This window comes from Lissotriton vulgaris, chromosome 2_2, assembly GCF_964263255.1.
Source record: "Lissotriton vulgaris chromosome 2_2, aLisVul1.2, whole genome shotgun sequence".
In the NCBI taxonomy this organism is placed as follows: Eukaryota; Metazoa; Chordata; class Amphibia; order Caudata; family Salamandridae; genus Lissotriton; species Lissotriton vulgaris.
This window is the reverse complement of record NC_141688.1, coordinates 228,866,638-228,888,520: the sequence shown is the minus strand read 5'-3', so window position 1 is coordinate 228,888,520 and position 21,883 is coordinate 228,866,638.

Here is a 21,883-nt window from a genome sequence, read left to right as displayed (position 1 = left end):
CACTGCCTGGGGAGCACAAGGCTGCCCCTTGCAGGATCCGGCCAAACCGGTTCTGGGGCCTCCCAGCCCCTGTCCCAGCGCGGCCAGGATCAAAGGAGAGGGGTGTAACCACCCCCTTCCTGGGTCCCACCCATAGGAGGGGACCTAGCAGGATGTCCAACCCCCTAGATTCGAATAAGAGGGGGAGCAGTCCCAACGGACTTCAGATCATCCTGAAGAAACATAAGAAACGAAATCTGGACCCTTCGACTTTCTACACGACGTGAGAAGACTGAAGAATCTCCCTTGTGGTCAAGGAGTGACCACCCTGTGCAAACAGGCACCATCCAGCCCTCGACCCTTGCTTTGTTGCAGTTTCCGCCGGAACTCGAGCGACAGAGATCGACGAGATCAAGCTTGCCTGCCTTCTACCTGCCCGATCCACAGTCCCTGCAGAGCTGAGACCCGTGGAGGCGACCGGAAGCGTGGGGCACGCCATCTTGAAAAGGCCACGAGACGCTGACCGTGCAGCCCACGAGTGATCCTCGAAGCTGTGCACCGGGGTTTGAGAAGCCCCAGCCCCGAGCTCCACTTGCACCAAAGCTCACCCCTCCACACTCGACGAGTGCTGCGTGGGGCCCTTCTGCTTGTGTGCGCTCGACGCGTTGGCCCGGTCACTTGCCAGCTGGCTTGTGGCCCCTGTGCCGACGAAACTTGAAATCCGACTTGCTTTTCTGGTTGCTCCAGATCTGCACCAGCTCCTGTGAAAAGGAGCACCCACTCTGACCCTCCTGGTTCGAGTGATAAGCAATCTCCCGGTTCCGCGTGGATTGCTTTTGCCAAGTGCTGTTTGCTGCAATCTTGAAGCCGACGGTGCTGACGGCGAGAGCCTACGTGGGACAGATCGTGACCTGCTCCTGGACGTCGCAGATGCCCCAGAGCCCACGTGACAGCGGAGAGAAGCCTATCGACAACCGCCTGATTGCGCCCGACATTGCCTGGTTCCTTCCTGGTTCCACCCTGGTCACTGCTGAGTGACCCAGACTCTGTCCCCTCTGCTTTCAGGTACTTTTCTACTTCGATCCACCCTTGGATCGCACCGGACACTTCTGCTTCACAGCGCCTGCAGCTGCAACAGCTCCAAGCACCAAGAACCTGCGTGACAGAACCCGACGCCACTTCGACCCTGTGCACCCACGGCCTGTGGGTGAGGTAACTTTGCAACGCCGGTGTCCTTACACTGGCACACACCTCTAGGGTCTGTGTCTAAAGTTTTGTGTTCCTAGGTTCAGCGGAAGTATCATTTAATTCACTTTAACTAACTTTTACGCACCATTGACATTACATTGGTGCGCGCCGCACTTTCCGTGCTGCACCCGTATCCTGTGGGCTACTCCCGACTTCTTCATTGCTTGTCCTGACTGCTCCCAGCGAATCTCTAGGCCCTAGGCCTAACCATTGCTCGATAAGTGTTACTTATACCATTTTTTTAGTATATGGTCTGAGTGGCCCCCCGCCCTCAGCCATAATTGTGCCAACTTTATATGTTTGTAGGAAGGTGGCTACCTGACTATGGTTACCCCAGATTTTTTTGCCCTGTGTTTAGCTGGTTTTCGACTTAGTTGGCCTGGTTCCCTGCTAATCAGGGCCCCAGGCTATCTGCTCTCTCTGTAAAATGGATTCCATGTACCCTAGGTGCATAACTAGATTGGCTTGGGTCACCTTATCAGCCCCTGTACAGTGCACTATAGGTGCCCAGGGCATAGGTGCATCCAAGGCCTACCAGGGGCTGCAGCATATCTTTTGCCACCCCTGGCTGGCTATCTAAATTGACACAACTGGCTGAACACTCAGCTGGGGCATGTGGGTGTAATCACCCCTTGCTTAGATATAGTATACCTATATCTAAACCTATATCTGGACACATATATAACCTGTGAGCCACTCCTATGGAAGGCCTCATCAATCCTGGAGGCAGAGTGCGTGGTTTTATGTGAGATGGAGCTCTGGCATGAGCTGAGCCTGTCTGCAGCTGTCGGGAACAACTCCCTAAGCTGATCCGGGATAATGCCATACCATATACTCTTAAGCGCCTTATAATCCTCGCGGTTATATAGCAACTTTGGTTTGGCTTTATCAAAACATGTCGTGTAAGGTGTCATACGAATTGGAATACTACCCCCTCGCCAGTTCTGGCGACGGGGGTAGCATTCCACCTTTCTAGAGGGAGAAGACATGTTACTTTACTGAAACGCGGTTGATTTAAAATGAGCCTCAGATCCACAAAATGGATGCCCCTGCCACAGACACGGGTCTGGCCTCCTGCTGCTGACCGAAACCCGGCAGAGGAGGCCTGGACAAAGAGTTTCCTGTCACAGGGCGGTGTCAAAGCACCCCAGACAGGAGATAGTGGATTGGAGTAGGGAGGTTTCAAAGAAACCAGACACTGCCTGGGGAGCACAAGGCTGCCCCTTGCAGGATCCGGCCAAACCGGTTCTGGGGCCTCCCAGCCCCTGTCCCAGCGCGGCCAGGATCAAAGGAGAGGGGTGTAACCACCCCCTTCCTGGGTCCCACCCATAGGAGGGGACCTAGCAGGATGTCCAACCCCCTAGATTCGAATAAGAGGGGGAGCAGTCCCAACGGACTGCAGATCATCCTGAAGAAACATAAGAAACGAAATCTGGACCCTTCGACTTTCTACACGACGTGAGAAGACTGAAGAATCTCCCTTGTGGTCAAGGAGTGACCACCCTGTGCAAACAGGCACCATCCAGCCCTCGACCCTTGCTTTGTTGCAGTTCCCGCCGGAACTCGAGCGACAGAGATCGACGAGATCAAGCTTGCCTGCCTTCTACCTGCCCGATCCACAGTCCCTGCAGAGCTGAGACCCGTGGAGGCGACCGGAAGCGTGGGGCACGCCATCTTGAAAAGGCCACGAGACGCTGACCGTGCAGCCCACGAGTGATCCTCGAAGCTGTGCACCGGGGTTTGAGAAGCCCCATCCCCGAGCTCCACTTGCACCAAAGCTCACCCCTCCACACTCGACGAGTGCTGCGTGGGGCCCTTCTGCTTGTGTGGTCTCGACGCGTTGGCCCGGTCACTTGCCAGCTGGCTTGTGGCCCCTGTGCCGACGAAACTTGAAATCCGACTTGCTTTTCTGGTTGCTCCAGATCTGCACCAGCTCCTGTGAAAAGGAGCACCCACTCTGACCCTCCTGGTTCGAGTGATAAGCAATCTCCCGGTTCCGCGTGGATTGCTTTTGCCAAGTGCTGTTTGCTGCAATCTTGAAGCCGACGGTGCTGACGGCGAGAGCCTACGTGGGACAGATCGTGACCTGCTCCTGGACGTCGCAGATGCCCCAGAGCCCACGTGACAGCGGAGAGAAGCCTATCGACAACCGCCTGATTGCGCCCGACATTGCCTGGTTCCGTCCTGGTTCCACCCTGGTCACTGCTGAGTGACCCAGACTCTGTCCCCTCTGCTTTCAGGTACTTTTCTACTTCGATCCACCCTTGGATCGCACCGGACACTTCTGCTTCACAGCGCCTGCAGCTGCAACAGCTCCAAGCACCAAGAACCTGCGTGACAGAACCCGACGCCACTTCGACCCTGTGCACCCACGGCCTGTGGGTGAGGTAACTTTGCAACGCCGGTGTCCTTACACTGGCACACACCTCTAGGGTCTGTGTCTAAAGTTTTGTGTTCCTAGGTTCAGCGGAAGTATCATTTAATTCACTTTAACTAACTTTTACGCACCATTGACATTACATTGGTGCGCGCCGCACTTTCCGTGCTGCACCCGTATCCTGTGGGCTACTCCCGACTTCTTCATTGCTTGTCCTGACTGCTCCCAGCGAATCTCTAGGCCCTAGGCCTAACCATTGTTCGATAAGTGTTACTTATACCATTTTTTTAGTATATGGTCTGAGTGGCCCCCCGCCCTCAGCCATAATTGTGCCAACTTTATATGTTTAACAGTGCTTTTGATTTAACGCTTGTGCCCCTTTCCTCATAAAGAGTACGGGGGAGTAATTTAGAAATAAATACATATATTTTTACAATATATACTTGTGTGGTGTCCTTTCATTTGATTACAGGATTGTATGTGGTAAAACAGCTCGCTTAACACGACCTCTTAAGTTAAGCCTTTAAGGCTGCTTAGTCCATGCTACCACTAGGATAGCTTGTCTACAAGGTTGACTTACAACCTGACATCTTTGGGGTTTGTTTGGACTGATACCCAGTGGTTCCAGAATTGGAAACACTACATATCAGGCCAACTTCTCACATTGGTGTGCAGCGGTGCGGATTTGAGCTTGCTGTTTGTTTTACCATTGCAATCTTTATCAAATTGAAAGATCACATCAAGTACCTCTAGGTACATATAAATCAAAAGCTTAGCATATTAAGTTCTACTGAATTTAGTAGTTGTAGATTAAAGGGATTAGCACACCCTGACTACAACTCACTAGCAAGGTACAGTAGGAAACCACTTAGTGTAGGTAAGTGCACCACTTACACCTCACTAGCAGTCATGTCTGATGCAGATAGAGCCTCAGGCTCTGCTCCTGTAGAAGTTGATCCTATAGGGACAACATCCAGATATGACAACCTTAGCCACAAAGACCTGAGTGCCTTGTGCACAGCCAGGGGGCTAAAAAAGGGCAGAGGCCCTACCATTCCTTCCCTAATAGCTCTCCTAGAAAAGGATGATCTAGATAAGGTGAGTCAGGCTCCCTTAGGTGCAGGTGAAGGGATAAACTCCCCTGAGAATGAGGATCTTCCAGATGATGATGTAGTGGAGGAGGAAGAGGAAGAGGAAGGCTCTGATTTAGAAGAGCCTGAAGATCAGGATCAGAGGGGAAACCAGGTACAGGTTGCCAGCCTTAACCAGGCCAACTTGGACCTACATGGGAATGGGGGGGGCCAGCACCACCCCAGATCTCATAACCAAATTCTCCCAGGTAATAGGAGGGAGAGATCTCTATCAGGGGACTCTCACCTTTCTAGTGCCTCAAGAGAATCTCAAAGAGGAATGACTTCCTCCCAGAGAAAAGAGCATAGGGCCAGGATGAGGGCTGTCCAACTCCAAATAGAAAGGGAAGAGGTAGCCTTGGCTCAAGCTAAACTTGCTTTAGCAAGAGAGAGAAAATTGTGTGGCTTAGATGCCACTGGTGGCAGCAAAGTTCCTAAAGAGAAACCCAGGTCCTATGATAGTAGAAACCTGACAAAGATTGTGCCCCCCTATCAGGAAGGGGATGACATCCACAAATGGATGACTGCTCTGGAGAGGGCCTGCATGGTACAGCAGGTTCCTGAGGAACAGTGGGCAGCAATCTTATGGTACTCCTTTTCAGAGAAAGGGAGGGATAGGCTCCTCACTGTCAGACATGAGGATGCCAGCAATTACAAAGTCCTGAAGAGTGTTCTGATAGATGGGTTTGGCTTAACCACTGAACAGTACAGGTTAAAGTTCAGAGATACCCAGAAGACACAGACTCAGGACTGGACTGATTTTGTTGATTGTGCAACTAAGGCTCTGGAGGGTTGGCTGAATGGCAGCAAAGTACATGACTTCACAGGATTGTATAATTTGATTATGAGGGAGCAGATCCTTAGTAATTGTCAGAACCAGCTCTTACACCAGCACCTGGTAGACTCAGATTTGACCTCTCCCCAAGAATTGGGAAAGAGGGCAGATAAGTGGGTCAGAACCAGGATTAGGCCTAAGAATCAGGACAATAACCAGAAGAAGGAGTCTACCAAGCCTCAAGATAAGGGTGGGGATAAAAGTAAAGAAAACACTTCCCCAGGGCCCCAAAACTCCAAGAAGGGGGGTGGGTCCCAAGACACTTCTTCAACAGAGAAAAAGCCTTATTGCCATGCCTGTAAACAGGTTGGACATTACAAAACAGACAACTGTTGTCCCAAGAATGGCAATAAAGAAAACATACCTCCAAAGCCAGCTCCAACACCTCCTGTTACTGTCAGCAGTAATCCCCCAGGAAGTGGGAGCACACCCAGGAATCTGGGTGGGTTTACTTTTGGAGCCCAGGGGGACCCTGGCCTATCCAGGTCTCCATCCCCAAATGATCTTGTCTATGAGACTGGCATGGGGGTTGCCAACTTCTCTATTTGCCCAAATACCTTGAGCAAATATAGACAGGAACCCATCATCAATGGTTTGAAAGTTGAAGCTTTTAGAGACACAGGGGCTAGCATCACCATGGTGGCTGACTGTATAGTCCCCTCTAAGCAACTTTTACCAGGTGCCACATACCAGGTAACAAACATTGATGGCATCCAAACAAATCATCCCATGGCAGTAGTAAGCCTCAGCTGGGGAGGTGTCACTGGCCCAAAGAGAGTGGCAGTGTCACCAAACTTGCCTGTAGACTGTCTACTGGGTAATGATTTGGAAATCTCAGCCTGGGCTGAGGTTGAACAGGAAATCCATTCTAGAATGGTAAATTCCAATGGAAAGGTTAGTGGGGCTGTACTGGCTATAGCCCCAATCCAAGATGTCCTTCCTGAAAAGGTTGGTAGGGCTGAGCAACTCTCTGCCCCATCTTTAACAGAAGCTCTTCCCAAACAGAATAGCAAAGCTGTTATGATAACAGCAGAAACCCAAACTGAGTCTCCTCCTGAAAAGGTTGGTGGGGCTGTGATGGCCACAGCCCAAACTCAAACAGATATGTGTGTTGTGAAGCCTGAAATGATGGATCACTCCACCCAAACTGAGAGCATGGAGGAGGAAGAGAAATCTCCCCCTCACCAGACAGTAGGACAGGATCAGCCTCCTCAGGGAACTGATCTTACCCCTGATGAAGGAACTGCCCCAGAGGTTGTTAGGCCTGGCCTGACAGAGCCTCTGATGGCAGTGGACCCTTCTCAGGTGGGATCCAGTCTGGAGCAGGTAACCTGCCCCTCTCTACCTTGCCTTAGTCAGCCCAGGGCTGCAGAGGACAAGAAGGACAGTGAGACCCAGAGGGCCCCCTGTCAAATAAAGCACCCCCATCAACAGATTAGGGGCACCAAAACTAGTAGGCCTAGTAAGGTGAAAACCTTAAAAACTCCTGAGGGAGCCCCCTTAAAAACAGTTAGGGACGTCCCACAGATGGATTCTGTTGGGCACAGCCAAACCTGGGACCCAAAAGGCCCAAACCTGAACTGTCCCTCCAGCAAGCCAAACAGAGGGACCCAGCCTCCAGCTTTAGGTAGCCAGAGGTTGACCCTGAGAGCTCAGTGCAACTCAGTTGAAGAAAGAAAGGCACACATGGTGGAAGATAATTGGAGGAAGTTGAGCCCAAAAATAGTGGGGCCTCACTTCAATACTCCATATCCAAACCAGCCTTTAACTTTGCATAAACACACCCAAGGTAGTGATTCCCTATGGTGGAGACCCTCTAATACCCCTAGGGTGAGGGACTGCTTAGTGGACCATGAGACAGGGGGTACCCATGCTAGTGCAGGTACTTCCTTATATGGCCACTCAGGCAATATAGGCTTACCTGGCCAAGGATAGCCTTATCTCCTTTCGTTTGGGGGGGGGTTATGTAGGAAGGTGGCTACCTGACTATGGTTACCCCAGATTTTTTTGCCCTGTTTTTAGCTGGTTTTCGACTTAGTTGGCCTGGTTCCCTGCTAATCAGGGCCCCAGGCTATCTGCTCTCTCTGTAAAATGGATTCCATGTACCCTAGGTGCATAACTAGATTGGCTTGGGTCACCTTATCAGCCCCTGTACAGTGCACTATAGGTGCCCAGGGCATAAGTGCATCCAAGGCCTACCAGGGGCTGCAGCATATCTTTTGCCACCCCTGGCTGGCTATCTAAATTGACACAACTGGCTGAACACTCAGCTGGGGCAAGTGGGTGTAATCACCCCTTGCTTAGATATAGTATACCTATATCTAAACCTATATCTGGACACATATATAACCTGTGAGCCACTCCTATGGAAGGCCTCATCAATCCTGGAGGCAGAGTGCGTGGTTTTATGTGAGATGGAGCTCTGGCATGAGCTGAGCCTGTCTGCAGCTGTCGGGAACAACTCCCTAAGCTGATCCGGGATAATGCCATACCATATACTCTTAAGCGCCTTATAATCCTCGCGGTTATATAGCAACTTTGGTTTGGCTTTATCAAAACATGTCGTGTAAGGTGTCATACGAATTGGAATACTACCCCCTCGCCAGTTCTGGCGACGGGGGTAGCATTCCACCCTTCTAGAGGGAGAAGACATGTTACTTTACTGAAACGCGGTTGATTTAAAATGAGCCTCAGATCCACAAAATGGATGCCCCTGCCACAGACACGGGTCTGGCCTCCTGCTGCTGACCGAAACCCGGCAGAGGAGGCCTGGACAAAGAGTTTCCTGTCACAGGGCGGTGTCAAACCACCCCAGACAGGAGATAGTGGATTGGAGTAGGGAGGTTTCAAAGAAACCAGACACTGCCTGGGGAGCACAAGGCTGCCCCTTGCAGGATCCGGCCAAACCGGTTCTGGGGCCTCCCAGCCCCTGTCCCAGCGCGGCCAGGATCAAAGGAGAGGGGTGTAACCACCCCCTTCCTGGGTCCCACCCATAGGAGGGGACCTAGCAGGATGTCCAACCCCCTAGATTCGAATAAGAGGGGGAGCAGTCCCAACGGACTGCAGATCATCCTGAAGAAACATAAGAAACGAAATCTGGACCCTTCGACTTTCTACACGACGTGAGAAGACTGAAGAATCTCCCTTGTGGTCAAGGAGTGACCACCCTGTGCAAACAGGCACCATCCAGCCCTCGACCCTTGCTTTGTTGCAGTTCCCGCCGGAACTCGAGCGACAGAGATCGACGAGATCAAGCTTGCCTGCCTTCTACCTGCCCGATCCACAGTCCCTGCAGAGCTGAGACCCGTGGAGGCGACCGGAAGCGTGGGGCACGCCATCTTGAAAAGGCCACGAGACGCTGACCGTGCAGCCCACGAGTGATCCTCGAAGCTGTGCACCGGGGTTTGTGAAGCCCCAGCCCCGAGCTCCACTTGCACCAAAGCTCACCCCTCCACACTCGACGAGTGCTGCGTGGGGCCCTTCTGCTTGTGTGGTCTCGACGCGTTGGCCCGGTCACTTGCCAGCTGGCTTGTGGCCCCTGTGCCGACGAAACTTGAAATCCGACTTGCTTTTCTGGTTGCTCCAGATCTGCACCAGCTCCTGTGAAAAGGAGCACCCACTCTGACCCTCCTGGTTCGAGTGATAAGCAATCTCCCGGTTCCACGTGGATTGCTTTTGCCAAGTGCTGTTTGCTGCAATCTTGAAGCCGACGGTGCTGACGGCGAGAGCCTACGTGGGACAGATTGTGACCTGCTCCTGGACGTCGCAGATGCCCCAGAGCCCACGTGACAGCGGAGAGAAGCCTATCGACAACCGCCTGATTGCGCCCGACATTGCCTGGTTCCGTCCTGGTTCCACCCTGGTCACTGCTGAGTGACCCAGACTCTGTCCCCTCTGCTTTCAGGTACTTTTCTACTTCGATCCACCCTTGGATCGCACCGGACACTTCTGCTTCACAGCGCCTGCAGCTGCAACAGCTCCAAGCACCAAGAACCTGCGTGACAGAACCCGACGCCACTTCGACCCTGTGCACCCACGGCCTGTGGGTGAGGTAACTTTGCAACGCCGGTGTCCTTACACTGGCACACACCTCTAGGGTCTGTGTCTAAAGTTTTGTGTTCCTAGGTTCAGCGGAAGTATCATTTAATTCACTTTAACTAACTTTTACGCACCATTGACATTACATTGGTGCGCGCCGCACTTTCCGTGCTGCACCCGTATCCTGTGGGCTACTCCTGACTTCTTCATTGCTTGTCCTGACTGCTCCCAGCGAATCTCTAGGCCCTAGGCCTAACCATTGTTCGATAAGTGTTACTTATACAATTTTTTTAGTATATGGTCTGAGTGGCCCCCCGCCCTCAGCCATAATTGTGCCAACTTTATATGTTTAACAGTGCTTTTGATTTAACGCTTGTGCCCCTTTCCTCATAAAGAGTACGGGGGAGTAATTTAGAAATAAATACATATATTTTTACAATATATACTTGTGTGGTGTCCTTTCATTTGATTACAGGATTGTATGTGGTAAAACAGCTCGCTTAACACGACCTCTTAAGTTAAGCCTTTAAGGCTGCTTAGTCCATGCTACCACTAGGATAGCTTGTCTACAAGGTTGACTTACAACCTGACATCTTTGGGGTTTGTTTGGACTGATACCCAGTGGTTCCAGAATTGGAAACACTACATATCAGGCCAACTTCTCACAATGTTTAACAGTGCTTTTGATTTAACGCTTGTGCCCCTTTCCTCATAAAGAGTACTGGGGAGTAATTTAGAAATAAATACATATATTTTTACAATATATACTTGTGTGGTGTCCTTTCATTTGATTACAGGATTGTATGTGGTAAAACAGCTCGCTTAACACGACCTCTTAAGTTAAGCCTTTAAGGCTGCTTAGTCCATGCTACCACTAGGATAGCTTGTCTACAAGGTTGACTTACAACCTGACATCTTTGGGGTTTGTTTGGACTGATACCCAGTGGTTCCAGAATTGGAAACACTACATATCAGGCCAACTTCTCACACCCCTCCACACTCGACGAGTGCTGCGTGGGGCCCTTCTGCTTGTGTGCGCTCGACGCGTTGGCCCGGTCACTTGCCAGCTGGCTTGTGGCCCCTGTGCCGACGAAACTTGAAATACGACTTGCTTTTCTGGTTGCTCCAGATCTGCACCAGCTCCTGTGAAAAGGAGCACCCACTCTGACCCTCCTGGTTCGAGTGATAAGCAATCTCCCGGTTCTGCGTGGATTGCTTTTGCCAAGTGCTGTTTGCTGCAATCTTGAAGCCGACGGTGCTGACGGCGAGAGCCTACGTGGGACAGATCGTGACCTGCTCCTGGACGTCGCAGATGCCCCAGAGCCCACGTGACAGCGGAGAGAAGCCTATCGACAACCGCCTGATTGCGCCCGACATTGCCTGGTTCCGTCCTGGTTCCACCCTGGTCACTGCTGAGTGACCCAGACTCTGTCCCCTCTGCTTTCAGGTACTTTTCTACTTCGATCCACCCTTGGATCGCACCGGACACTTCTGCTTCACAGCGCCTGCAGCTGCAACAGCTTCAAGCACCAAGAACCTGCGTGACAGAACCCGACGCCACTTCGACCCTGTGCACCCACGGCCTGTGGGTGAGGTAACTTTGCAACGCCGGTGTCCTTACACTGGTACACACCTCTAGGGTCTGTGTCTAAAGTTTTGTGTTCCTAGGTTCAGCGGAAGTATCATTTAATTCACTTTATCCAAACTTTACGCACCATTGACTTTACATTGGTGCGCGCCGCACTTTCCGTGCTGCACCCGTCTCCTGTGGGCTACTCCCGACTTCATCATTGCTAGTCCCGACTGCTCCCAGCGAATCTCTAGGCCCTAGGCCTAACCATTGTTCGATAAGTGTTCCTTATACCACTTTTTTAATATATGGTCTGAGTGGCCACCCGCCCTCATCCATAACTGTGCAACTTTATATGTTTTACTGTGCTTTTGATTTAACGCTTGTGCCCCTTTCCTCATAAAGAGTACTGGGGAGTAATTGTAGGAAGGTGGCTACCTGACTATGGTTACCCCAGATTTTTTGCCTTGTGTTTAGCTGGTTTTCGACTTAGTTGGCCTGGTTCCCTGTTAATCAGGGCCCCAGGCTATCTGCTCTCTCTGTAAAATGGATTCCATGTACCCTAGGTGCATAACTAGATTGGCTTGGGTCACCTTATCAGCCCCTGTACAGAGCACTATAGGTGCCCAGGGCATAGGTGCATCCAAGGCCTACCAGGGGCTGCAGCATATCTTTTGCCACCCCTGGCTGGCTATCTAAAATTGACACAACTGGCTGATCACTCAGCTGGGGCAAGGTGGTGTAATCACCCCTTGCTTAGATATAGTATGCCTATATCTAAACCTATCTGGACACATATAAACCTGTGAGCCACTCCTATGGCAGGCCTTAACAACCCTGAAGGCAGAGTGCATGGTTTAATGTGAGATGGTGCTCTAGCATGAGCTGAGCCTGTCTGCAGCTGTCGGGACCAATTCCCTTAGCTGTTCCGGGATAATGCCAAACCATATACTATTAAGTGCATTATAATCCTCGCGGTTATATGTCAACTTTGGTTTGGCTTTATCAAAACATGTCGTGTAAGGTGTCATACGATTTGGAATACTACCCCCTCGCCAGTCCTGGCGACGGGGGTAGCATTCCACCCCTCTAGAGGGGACGACATGTTACTTTTGCTAAAACGCGGTTGATTTTTAAAAGAGCCTCAGATCCACAAAATGGATGCTTCTGCCACAGACACATGTCTGACCTCCTGCTGCAGACCGAAACTCAGCAGAGGAGGCCTGGACAAAGGATTTCCTGTCACAGGGAGGTGTGACACCACCCCAGACAGGAGATAGTGGATTGTAGCAGGGAGGTTTGAAAGAAACCAGACACTGCCTGGGGAGCACAAGGCTGCCCCTTGCAGGATCCGGCCAAACCGGTTCTGGGGCCTCCCAGCCCCTGTCCCAGCGCGGCCAGGATCAAAGGAGAGGGGTGTAACCACCCCCTTCCTGGGTCCCACCCATAGGAGGGGACCTAGCAGGATGTCCAACCCCCTAGATTCGAATAAGAGGGGGAGCAGTCCCAACGGACTTCAGATCATCCTGAAGAAACATAAGAAACGAAATCTGGACCCTTCGACTTTCTACACGACGTGAGAAGACTGAAGAATCTCCCTTGTGGTCAAGGAGTGACCACCCTGTGCAAACAGGCACCATCCAGCCCTCGACCCTTGCTTTGTTGCAGTTCCCGCCGGAACTCGAGCGACAGAGATCGACGAGATCAAGCTTGCCTGCCTTCTACCTGCCCGATCCACAGTCCCTGCAGAGCTGAGACCCGTGGAGGCGACCGGAAGCGTGGGGCACGCCATCTTGAAAAGGCCACGAGACGCTGACCGTGCAGCCCACGAGTGACCCTCGAAGCTGTACACCGGGGTTTGAGAAGCCCCAGCCCCGAGCTCCACTTGCACCAAAGCTCACCCCTCCACACTCGACGAGTGCTGCGTGGGGCCCTTCTGCCTGTGTGTGCTCGACGCGTTGGCCCGGTCACTTGCCAGCTGGCTTGTGGCCCCTGTGCCGACGAAACTTGAAAACCGACTTGCTTTTCTGGTTGCTCCAGATCTGCACCAGCTCCTGTGAAAAGGAGCACCCACTCTGACCCTCCTGGTTCGAGTGATAAGCAATCTCCCGGTTCCGCGTGGATTGCTTTTGCCAAGTGCTGTTTGCTACAATCTTCAAGCCGACGGTGCTGACGGCGAGAGCCTACGTGGGACAGATCGTGACCTGCTCCTGGACGTCGCAGATGCCCCAGAGCCCACGTGACAGCGGAGAGAAGCCTATCGACAACCGCCTGATTGCGCCCGACATTGCCTGGTTCCGTCCTGGTTCCACCCTGGTCACTGCTGAGTGACCCAGACTCTGTCCCCTCTGCTTTCAGGTACTTTTCTACTTCGATCCACCCTTGGATCGCACCGGACACTTCTGCTTCACAGCGCCTGCAGCTGCAACAGCTCCAAGCACCAAGAACCTGCGTGACAGAACCCGACGCCACTTCGACCCTGTGCACCCACGGCCTGTGGGTGAGGTAACTTTGCAACGCCGGTGTCCTTACACTGGCACACACCTCTAGGGTCTGTGTCTGAAGTTTTGTGTTTCTAGGTTCAGCGGAAGTATCATTTAATTCACTTTAACTAACTTTTACGCACCATTGACTTTACATTGGTGCGCGCCGCACTTTCCGTGCTGCACCCGTATCCTGTGGGCTACTCCCGACTTCTTCATTGCTTGTCCTGACTGCTCCCAGCGAATCTCTAGGCCCTAGGCCTAACCATTGCTCGATAAGTGTTACTTATACCATTTTTTTAGTATATGGTCTGAGTGGCCCCCCGCCCTCAGCCATAATTGTGCCAACTTTATATGTTTAACAGTGCTTTTGATTTAACGCTTGTGCCCCTTTCCTCATAAAGAGTACTGGGGAGTAATTTAGAAATAAATACATATATTTTTACAATATATACTTGTGTGGTGTCCTTTCATTTGATTACAGGATTGTATGTGGTAAAACAGCTCGCTTAACACGACCTCTTAAGTTAAGCCTTTAAGGCTGCTTAGTCCATGCTACCACTAGGATAGCTTGTCTAACAAGGTTGACTTACAACCTGACATCTTTGGGGTTTGTTTGGACTGATACCCAGTGGTTCCAGAATTGGAAACACTACATATCAGGCCAACTTCTCACATTGGTGTGCAGCGGTGCGGATTTGAGCTTGCTGTTTGTTTTACCATTGCAATCTTTATCAAATTGAAAGATCACATCAAGTACCTCTAGGTACATATAAATCAAAAGCTTAGCATATTAAGTTCTACTGAACTTAGTAGTTGTAGATTAAAGGGAGTAGCACACCCTGACTACAACTCACTAGCAAGGTACAGTAGGAAACCACTTAGTGTAGGTAAGTGCACCACTTACACCTCACTAGCAGTCATGTCTGATACAGGTAGAGCCTCAGGCTCTGCTCCTGTAGAAGTTGATCCTATAGGGACAACATCCAGATATGACAACCTTAGCCACAAAGACCTGAGTGCCTTGTGCACAGCCAGGGGGCTAAAAAAGGGCAGAGGCCCTACCATTCCTTCCCTAATAGCTCTCCTAGAAAAGGATGACCTAGATAAGGTGAGTCAGGCTCCCTTAGAATCAGGTGAAGGGATAAACTCCCCTGAGAATGAGAATCTTCCAGAAGAAGAAGAGGAGGAGGAAGAGGAAGAGGAAGGCTCTGATTTAGAAGAGCCTGAAGATCAGGATCAGAGGGGAAACCAGGTACAGGTTGCCAGCCTTAACCAGGCCAACTTGGACCTACATGGGAATAGGGAGGGCCAGCACCACCCCAGATCTCATAACCAAATTCTCCCAGGTAATAGGAGGGAGAGGTCTCTATCAGGGGACTCTCACCTTTCTAGTGCCTCAAGAGAATCTCAAAGAGGGATGACTTCCTCCCAGAGAAAAGAGCATAGGGCCAGAATGAGGGCTGTCCAACTCCAGATAGAGAGGGAAGAGGTAGCCCTGGCTCAAGCTAAGCTTACCTTGGAACAAGCTAAACTTACCTTGGCAAGGGAGAAAAAAATAAGTGGCTTAGATGCCACTGGTGGCAGCAAAATTCCTAAAGAGAAACCCAGGTCCTATGATAGTAGAAACCTGACAAAGATTGTGCCCCCCTATCAGGAAGGGGATGACATCCACAAATGGATGACTGCTCTGGAGAGAGCCTGCATGGTACAGCAGGTTCCTGAGGAACAGTGGGCAGCAATCTTATGGTACTCCTTTTCAGAGAAAGGGAGAGATAGGCTCCTCACTGTCAGACATGAGGATGCCAGCAATTACAAAGTCCTGAAGAGTGTTCTGATAGATGGGTTTGGCTTAACCACTGAACAGTACAGGTTAAAGTTCAGAGATACCCAGAAGACACAGACTCAGGACTGGACTGATTTTGTTGATTGTGCAACTAAGGCTCTGGAGGGTTGGCTAAATGGCAGCAAAGTACATGACTTCACAGGATTGTATAATTTGATTATGAGGGAGCAGATCCTAAGTAATTGTCAGAACCAGCTCTTACACCAGCACCTGGTGGACTCAGATTTGACCTCTCCCCAAGAATTGGGAAAGAGGGCAGATAAGTGGGTCAGAACCAGGATTAGGCCTAAGAATCAGGACAATAACCAGAAGAAGGAGTCTACCAAGCCTCAAGATAAGGGTGGGGATAAAAGTAAAGAAAACACTTCCCCAGGGCCCCAAAACTCCAAGAAGGGGGGTGGGTCCCAAGACACTTCATCAACTGACAAAAAGCCTTATTGTCATGCCTGTAAACAGGTTGGGCATTACAAAACAGACAGCTGTTGTCCCAAGAATGGCAATAAAGAAAACATACCTCCAAAGCTAGCTCCAACACCTCCTGTTACTGTCAGCAGTAATCCCCCAGGAAGTGGGAGCACACCCAGGAATCTGGGTGGGTTTACTTTTGGAGCCCAAGGGGACCCTGGCCTATCCAGGTCCCCATCCCCAAATGATCTTGTTTATGAGACTGGCATGGGGTTTGCCAACTTCTCTGTTTGCCCAAATACCTTGAGCAAATATAGACAAGAACCCATCATCAATGGTTTGAAAGTTGAAGCTTTCAGAGACACAGGGGCTAGCATCACCATGGTGGCTGACTGTATAGTCCCCTCTAAGCAACTTTTACCTGGTGCCAGATACCAGGTAACAAACATTGATGGCATCCAAACAAATCATCCCATGGCAGTAGTAAGTCTCAGCTGGGGAGGTGTCATTGGCCCAAAGAGAGTGGCAGTGTCACCAAACTTGCCTGTAGACTGTCTACTGGGTAATGATTTGGAAATCTCAGCCTGGGCTGAGGTTGAACAGGAAATCCATTCTAGAATGGTAAACTCCAATGGAAAGGTTAGTGGGGCTGTACTGGCTATAGCCCCAATTCAAGATGTCCTTCCTGAAAGGGTTGGTAGGGCTGAGCAACTCTCTGCCCCATCTTTACCAGAAGCTCTTCCAAAACAGAATAGCAAAGCTGTTATGATAACAGCAGAAACCCAAACTGAGTCTCCTCCTGAAAAGGTTGGTGGGGCTGTGATGGCCACAGCCCAAACTCAAACAGATATGTGTGTTGTGAAGCCTGAAATGATGGATCACTCCACCCAAACTGAGAGCATGGAGGAGGAAGAGAAATCTCCCCCTCACCAGACAGTAGGACAGGATCAGCCTCCTCAGGGAACTGATCTTACCCCTGATGAAGGAACTGCCCCAGAGGTTGTTAGGCCTGGCCTGGCAGAGCCTCTGATGGCAGTGGACCCTTCTCAGGTGGGATCCAGTCTGGAGCAGGTAACCTGCCCCTCTCTACCTTGCCTCAGTCAGCCCAGGGCTGCAGAGGACAAGAAGGACAGTGAGACCCAGAGGGCCCCCTGTCAAATAAAGCACCCCCATCAACAGATTAGGGGCACCAAAACTAGTAGGCCTAGTAAGGTGAAAACTTTAAAAACTCCTGAGGGAGCCCCCTTAAAAACAGTTAGGGACCTCCCACAGATGGATTCTGTTGGGCACAGCCAAACCTGGGACCCAAAGGGCCCAAACCTGAACTGTCCCTCCAGCAAGCCAAACAGAGGGACCCAGCCTCCAGCTTTAGGTAGCCAGAGGTTGACCCTGAGAGCTCAGTGCAACTCAGTTGAAGAAAGAAAGGCACACATGGTGGAAGATAATTGGAGGAAGTTGAGCCCAAAAATAGTGGAGCCTCACTTCAATACTCCATATCCAAACCAGCCTTTAACTTTGCATAAACACACCCAAGGTAGTGATTCCCTATGGTGGAGACCCTCTAATACCCCTAGGGTGAGGGACTGCTTAGTGGACCATGAGACAGGGGGTACCCATGCTAGTGCAGGTACTTCCTTATATGGCCACTCAGGCAATAAAGGCTTACCTGGCCAAGGATAGCCTTATCTCCTTTCGTTTGGGGGGGGGTTATGTAGGAAGGTGGCTACCTGACTATGGTTACCCCAGATTTTTTGCCTTGTGTTTAGCTGGTTTTCGACTTAGTTGGCCTGGTTCCCTGTTAATCAGGGCCCCAGGCTATCTGCTCTCTCTGTAAAATGGATTCCATGTACCCTAGGTGCATAACTAGATTGGCTTGGGTCACCTTATCAGCCCCTGTACAGAGCACTATAGGTGCCCAGGGCATAGGTGCATCCAAGGCCTACCAGGGGCTGCAGCATATCTTTTGCCACCCCTGGCTGGCTATCTAAAATTGACACAACTGGCTGATCACTCAGCTGGGGCAAGGTGGTGTAATCACCCCTTGCTTAGATATAGTATGCCTATATCTAAACCTATCTGGACACATATAAACCTGTGAGCCACTCCTATGGCAGGCCTTAACAACCCTGAAGGCAGAGTGCATGGTTTAATGTGAGATGGTGCTCTAGCATGAGCTGAGCCTGTCTGCAGCTGTCGGGACCAATTCCCTTAGCTGTTCCGGGATAATGCCAAACCATATACTATTAAGTGCATTATAATCCTCGCGGTTATATGTCAACTTTGGTTTGGCTTTATCAAAACATGTCGTGTAAGGTGTCATACGATTTGGAATACTACCCCCTCGCCAGTCCTGGCGACGGGGGTAGCATTCCACCCCTCTAGAGGGGACGACATGTTACTTTTGCTAAAACGCGGTTGATTTTTAAAAGAGCCTCAGATCCACAAAATGGATGCTTCTGCCACAGACACATGTCTGACCTCCTGCTGCAGACCGAAACTCAGCAGAGGAGGCCTGGACAAAGGATTTCCTGTCACAGGGAGGTGTGACACCACCCCAGACAGGAGATAGTGGATTGTAGCAGGGAGGTTTGAAAGAAACCAGACACTGCCTGGGGAGCACAAGGCTGCCCCTTGCAGGATCCGGCCAAACCGGTTCTGGGGCCTCCCAGCCCCTGTCCCAGCGCGGCCAGGATCAAAGGAGAGGGGTGTAACCACCCCCTTCCTGGGTCCCACCCATAGGAGGGGACCTAGCAGGATGTCCAACCCCCTAGATTCGAATAAGAGGGGGAGCAGTCCCAACGGACTTCAGATCATCCTGAAGAAACATAAGAAACGAAATCTGGACCCTTCGACTTTCTACACGACGTGAGAAGACTGAAGAATCTCCCTTGTGGTCAAGGAGTGACCACCCTGTGCAAACAGGCACCATCCAGCCCTCGACCCTTGCTTTGTTGCAGTTCCCGCCGGAACTCGAGCGACAGAGATCGACGAGATCAAGCTTGCCTGCCTTCTACCTGCCCGATCCACAGTCCCTGCAGAGCTGAGACCCGTGGAGGCGACCGGAAGCGTGGGGCACGCCATCTTGAAAAGGCCACGAGACGCTGACCGTGCAGCCCACGAGTGACCCTCGAAGCTGTACACCGGGGTTTGAGAAGCCCCAGCCCCGAGCTCCACTTGCACCAAAGCTCACCCCTCCACACTCGACGAGTGCTGCGTGGGGCCCTTCTGCCTGTGTGTGCTCGACGCGTTGGCCCGGTCACTTGCCAGCTGGCTTGTGGCCCCTGTGCCGACGAAACTTGAAAACCGACTTGCTTTTCTGGTTGCTCCAGATCTGCACCAGCTCCTGTGAAAAGGAGCACCCACTCTGACCCTCCTGGTTCGAGTGATAAGCAATCTCCCGGTTCCGCGTGGATTGCTTTTGCCAAGTGCTGTTTGCTACAATCTTCAAGCCGACGGTGCTGACGGCGAGAGCCTACGTGGGACAGATCGTGACCTGCTCCTGGACGTCGCAGATGCCCCAGAGCCCACGTGACAGCGGAGAGAAGCCTATCGACAACCGCCTGATTGCACCCGACATTGCCTGGTTCCGTCCTGGTTCCACCCTGGTCACTGCTGAGTGACCCAGACTCTGTCCCCTCTGCTTTCAGGTACTTTTCTACTTCGATCCACCCTTGGATCGCACCGGACACTTCTGCTTCACAGCGCCTGCAGCTGCAACAGCTCCAAGCACCAAGAACCTGCGTGACAGAACCCGACGCCACTTCGACCCTGTGCACCCACGGCCTGTGGGTGAGGTAACTTTGCAACGCCGGTGTCCTTACACTGGCACACACCTCTAGGGTCTGTGTCTGAAGTTTTGTGTTTCTAGGTTCAGCGGAAGTATCATTTAATTCACTTTAACTAACTTTTACGCACCATTGACTTTACATTGGTGCGCGCCGCACTTTCCGTGCTGCACCCGTATCCTGTGGGCTACTCCCGACTTCTTCATTGCTTGTCCTGACTGCTCCCAGCGAATCTCTAGGCCCTAGGCCTAACCATTGCTCGATAAGTGTTACTTATACCATTTTTTTAGTATATGGTCTGAGTGGCCCCCCGCCCTCAGCCATAATTGTGCCAACTTTATATGTTTAACAGTGCTTTTGATTTAACGCTTGTGCCCCTTTCCTCATAAAGAGTACTGGGGAGTAATTTAGAAATAAATACATATATTTTTACAATATATACTTGTGTGGTGTCCTTTCATTTGATTACAGGATTGTATGTGGTAAAACAGCTCGCTTAACACGACCTCTTAAGTTAAGCCTTTAAGGCTGCTTAGTCCATGCTACCACTAGGATAGCTTGTCTAACAAGGTTGACTTACAACCTGACATCTTTGGGGTTTGTTTGGACTGATACCCAGTGGTTCCAGAATTGGAAACACTACATATCAGGCCAACTTCTCACAGTAATTTAGAAATAAATACATATATTTTTACAATATATACTTGTGTGGTGTCCTTTCATTTGATTACAGGATTGTATGTGGTAAAACAGCTCGCTTAACACGACCTCTTAAGTTAAGCCTTTAAGGCTGCTTAGTCCATGCTACCACTAGGATAGCTTGTCTAACAAGGTTGACTTACAACCTGACATCTTTGGGGTTTGTTTGGACTGATACCCAGTGGTTCCAGAATTGGAAACACTACATATCAGGCCAACTTCTCACAATGTGTCATATATGTCATGTGTCATATATGTCATGTGTGTCATATATGTCATATGTGTGATATATGTCATATGTGCCATATATGTCATGTGAAATATATGTCATATGTGTCATATATGTCATATGTCATATATGTCATATGCCATATGTGTCATATGTGTCATATGTGTCATATCTCATATGTGTCATATGTGTCATAAATGTCATATGTGTCATATATGTCATATATGTCATATATGTCATATGTCATATTTGTCATATGTCATGTGTCTCATATATGTCATATATGTCATATGTGTCATATGTCATATGTGTCATATGTCATGTGTCTCATATATGTCATATGTGTCATATATGTCATATGTCATATGTGTCATGTATGTCTTATGTGTCATATGTGTCATATATGTCATATGTGTCATGTGTCATATGTCATGTGTGTCATATATGTCATATGTTATATGTCATACGTGTCATATGTGTCATAAGTGTCATATATGTCATATGTGCGATATATGTCATGTGTGTCATATATGTCATATGTGTGATATATGTCATATACGTCATATATGTGATATGTGTCATGTGTCATATGTCATATGTGTCATATATGTCATATGTGTCATATGTCATATGTCATATGTCACATGTGTCATATATGTCATATGTGTCATATGTCATGTGTGTCATATGGCATATGTGTCATATATGTCTTATGTCATATGTGTCATATGACACATATGACATATATGACACATGTGACATATGACAGAGGAGGCCTGGACAAAGAGTTTCCTGTCACAGGGCGGTGTCAAACCACCCCAGACAGGAGATAGTGGATTGGAGTAGGGAGGTTTCAAAGAAACCAGACACTGCCTGGGGAGCACAAGGCTGCCCCTTGCAGGATCCGGCCAAACCGGTTCTGGGGCCTCCCAGCCCCTGTCCCAGCGCGGCCAGGATCAAAGGAGAGGGGTGTAACCACCCCCTTCCTGGGTCCCACCCATAGGAGGGGACCTAGCAGGATGTCCAACCCCCGAGATTCGAATAAGAGGGGGAGCAGTCCCAATGGAACTCAGATCATCCTGAAGAAACATAAGAAACGAATTCTGGACCCTTCGAGTTTCTACACGACGTGAGAAGACTGAAGAATCTCCCTTGTGGTCAAGGAGTGACCACCCTGTGCAAACAGGTACCATCCAGCCCTCGACCCTTGCTTTGTTGCAGTTCTCGCCGGAACTCGAGCGACAGAGATCAACGAGATC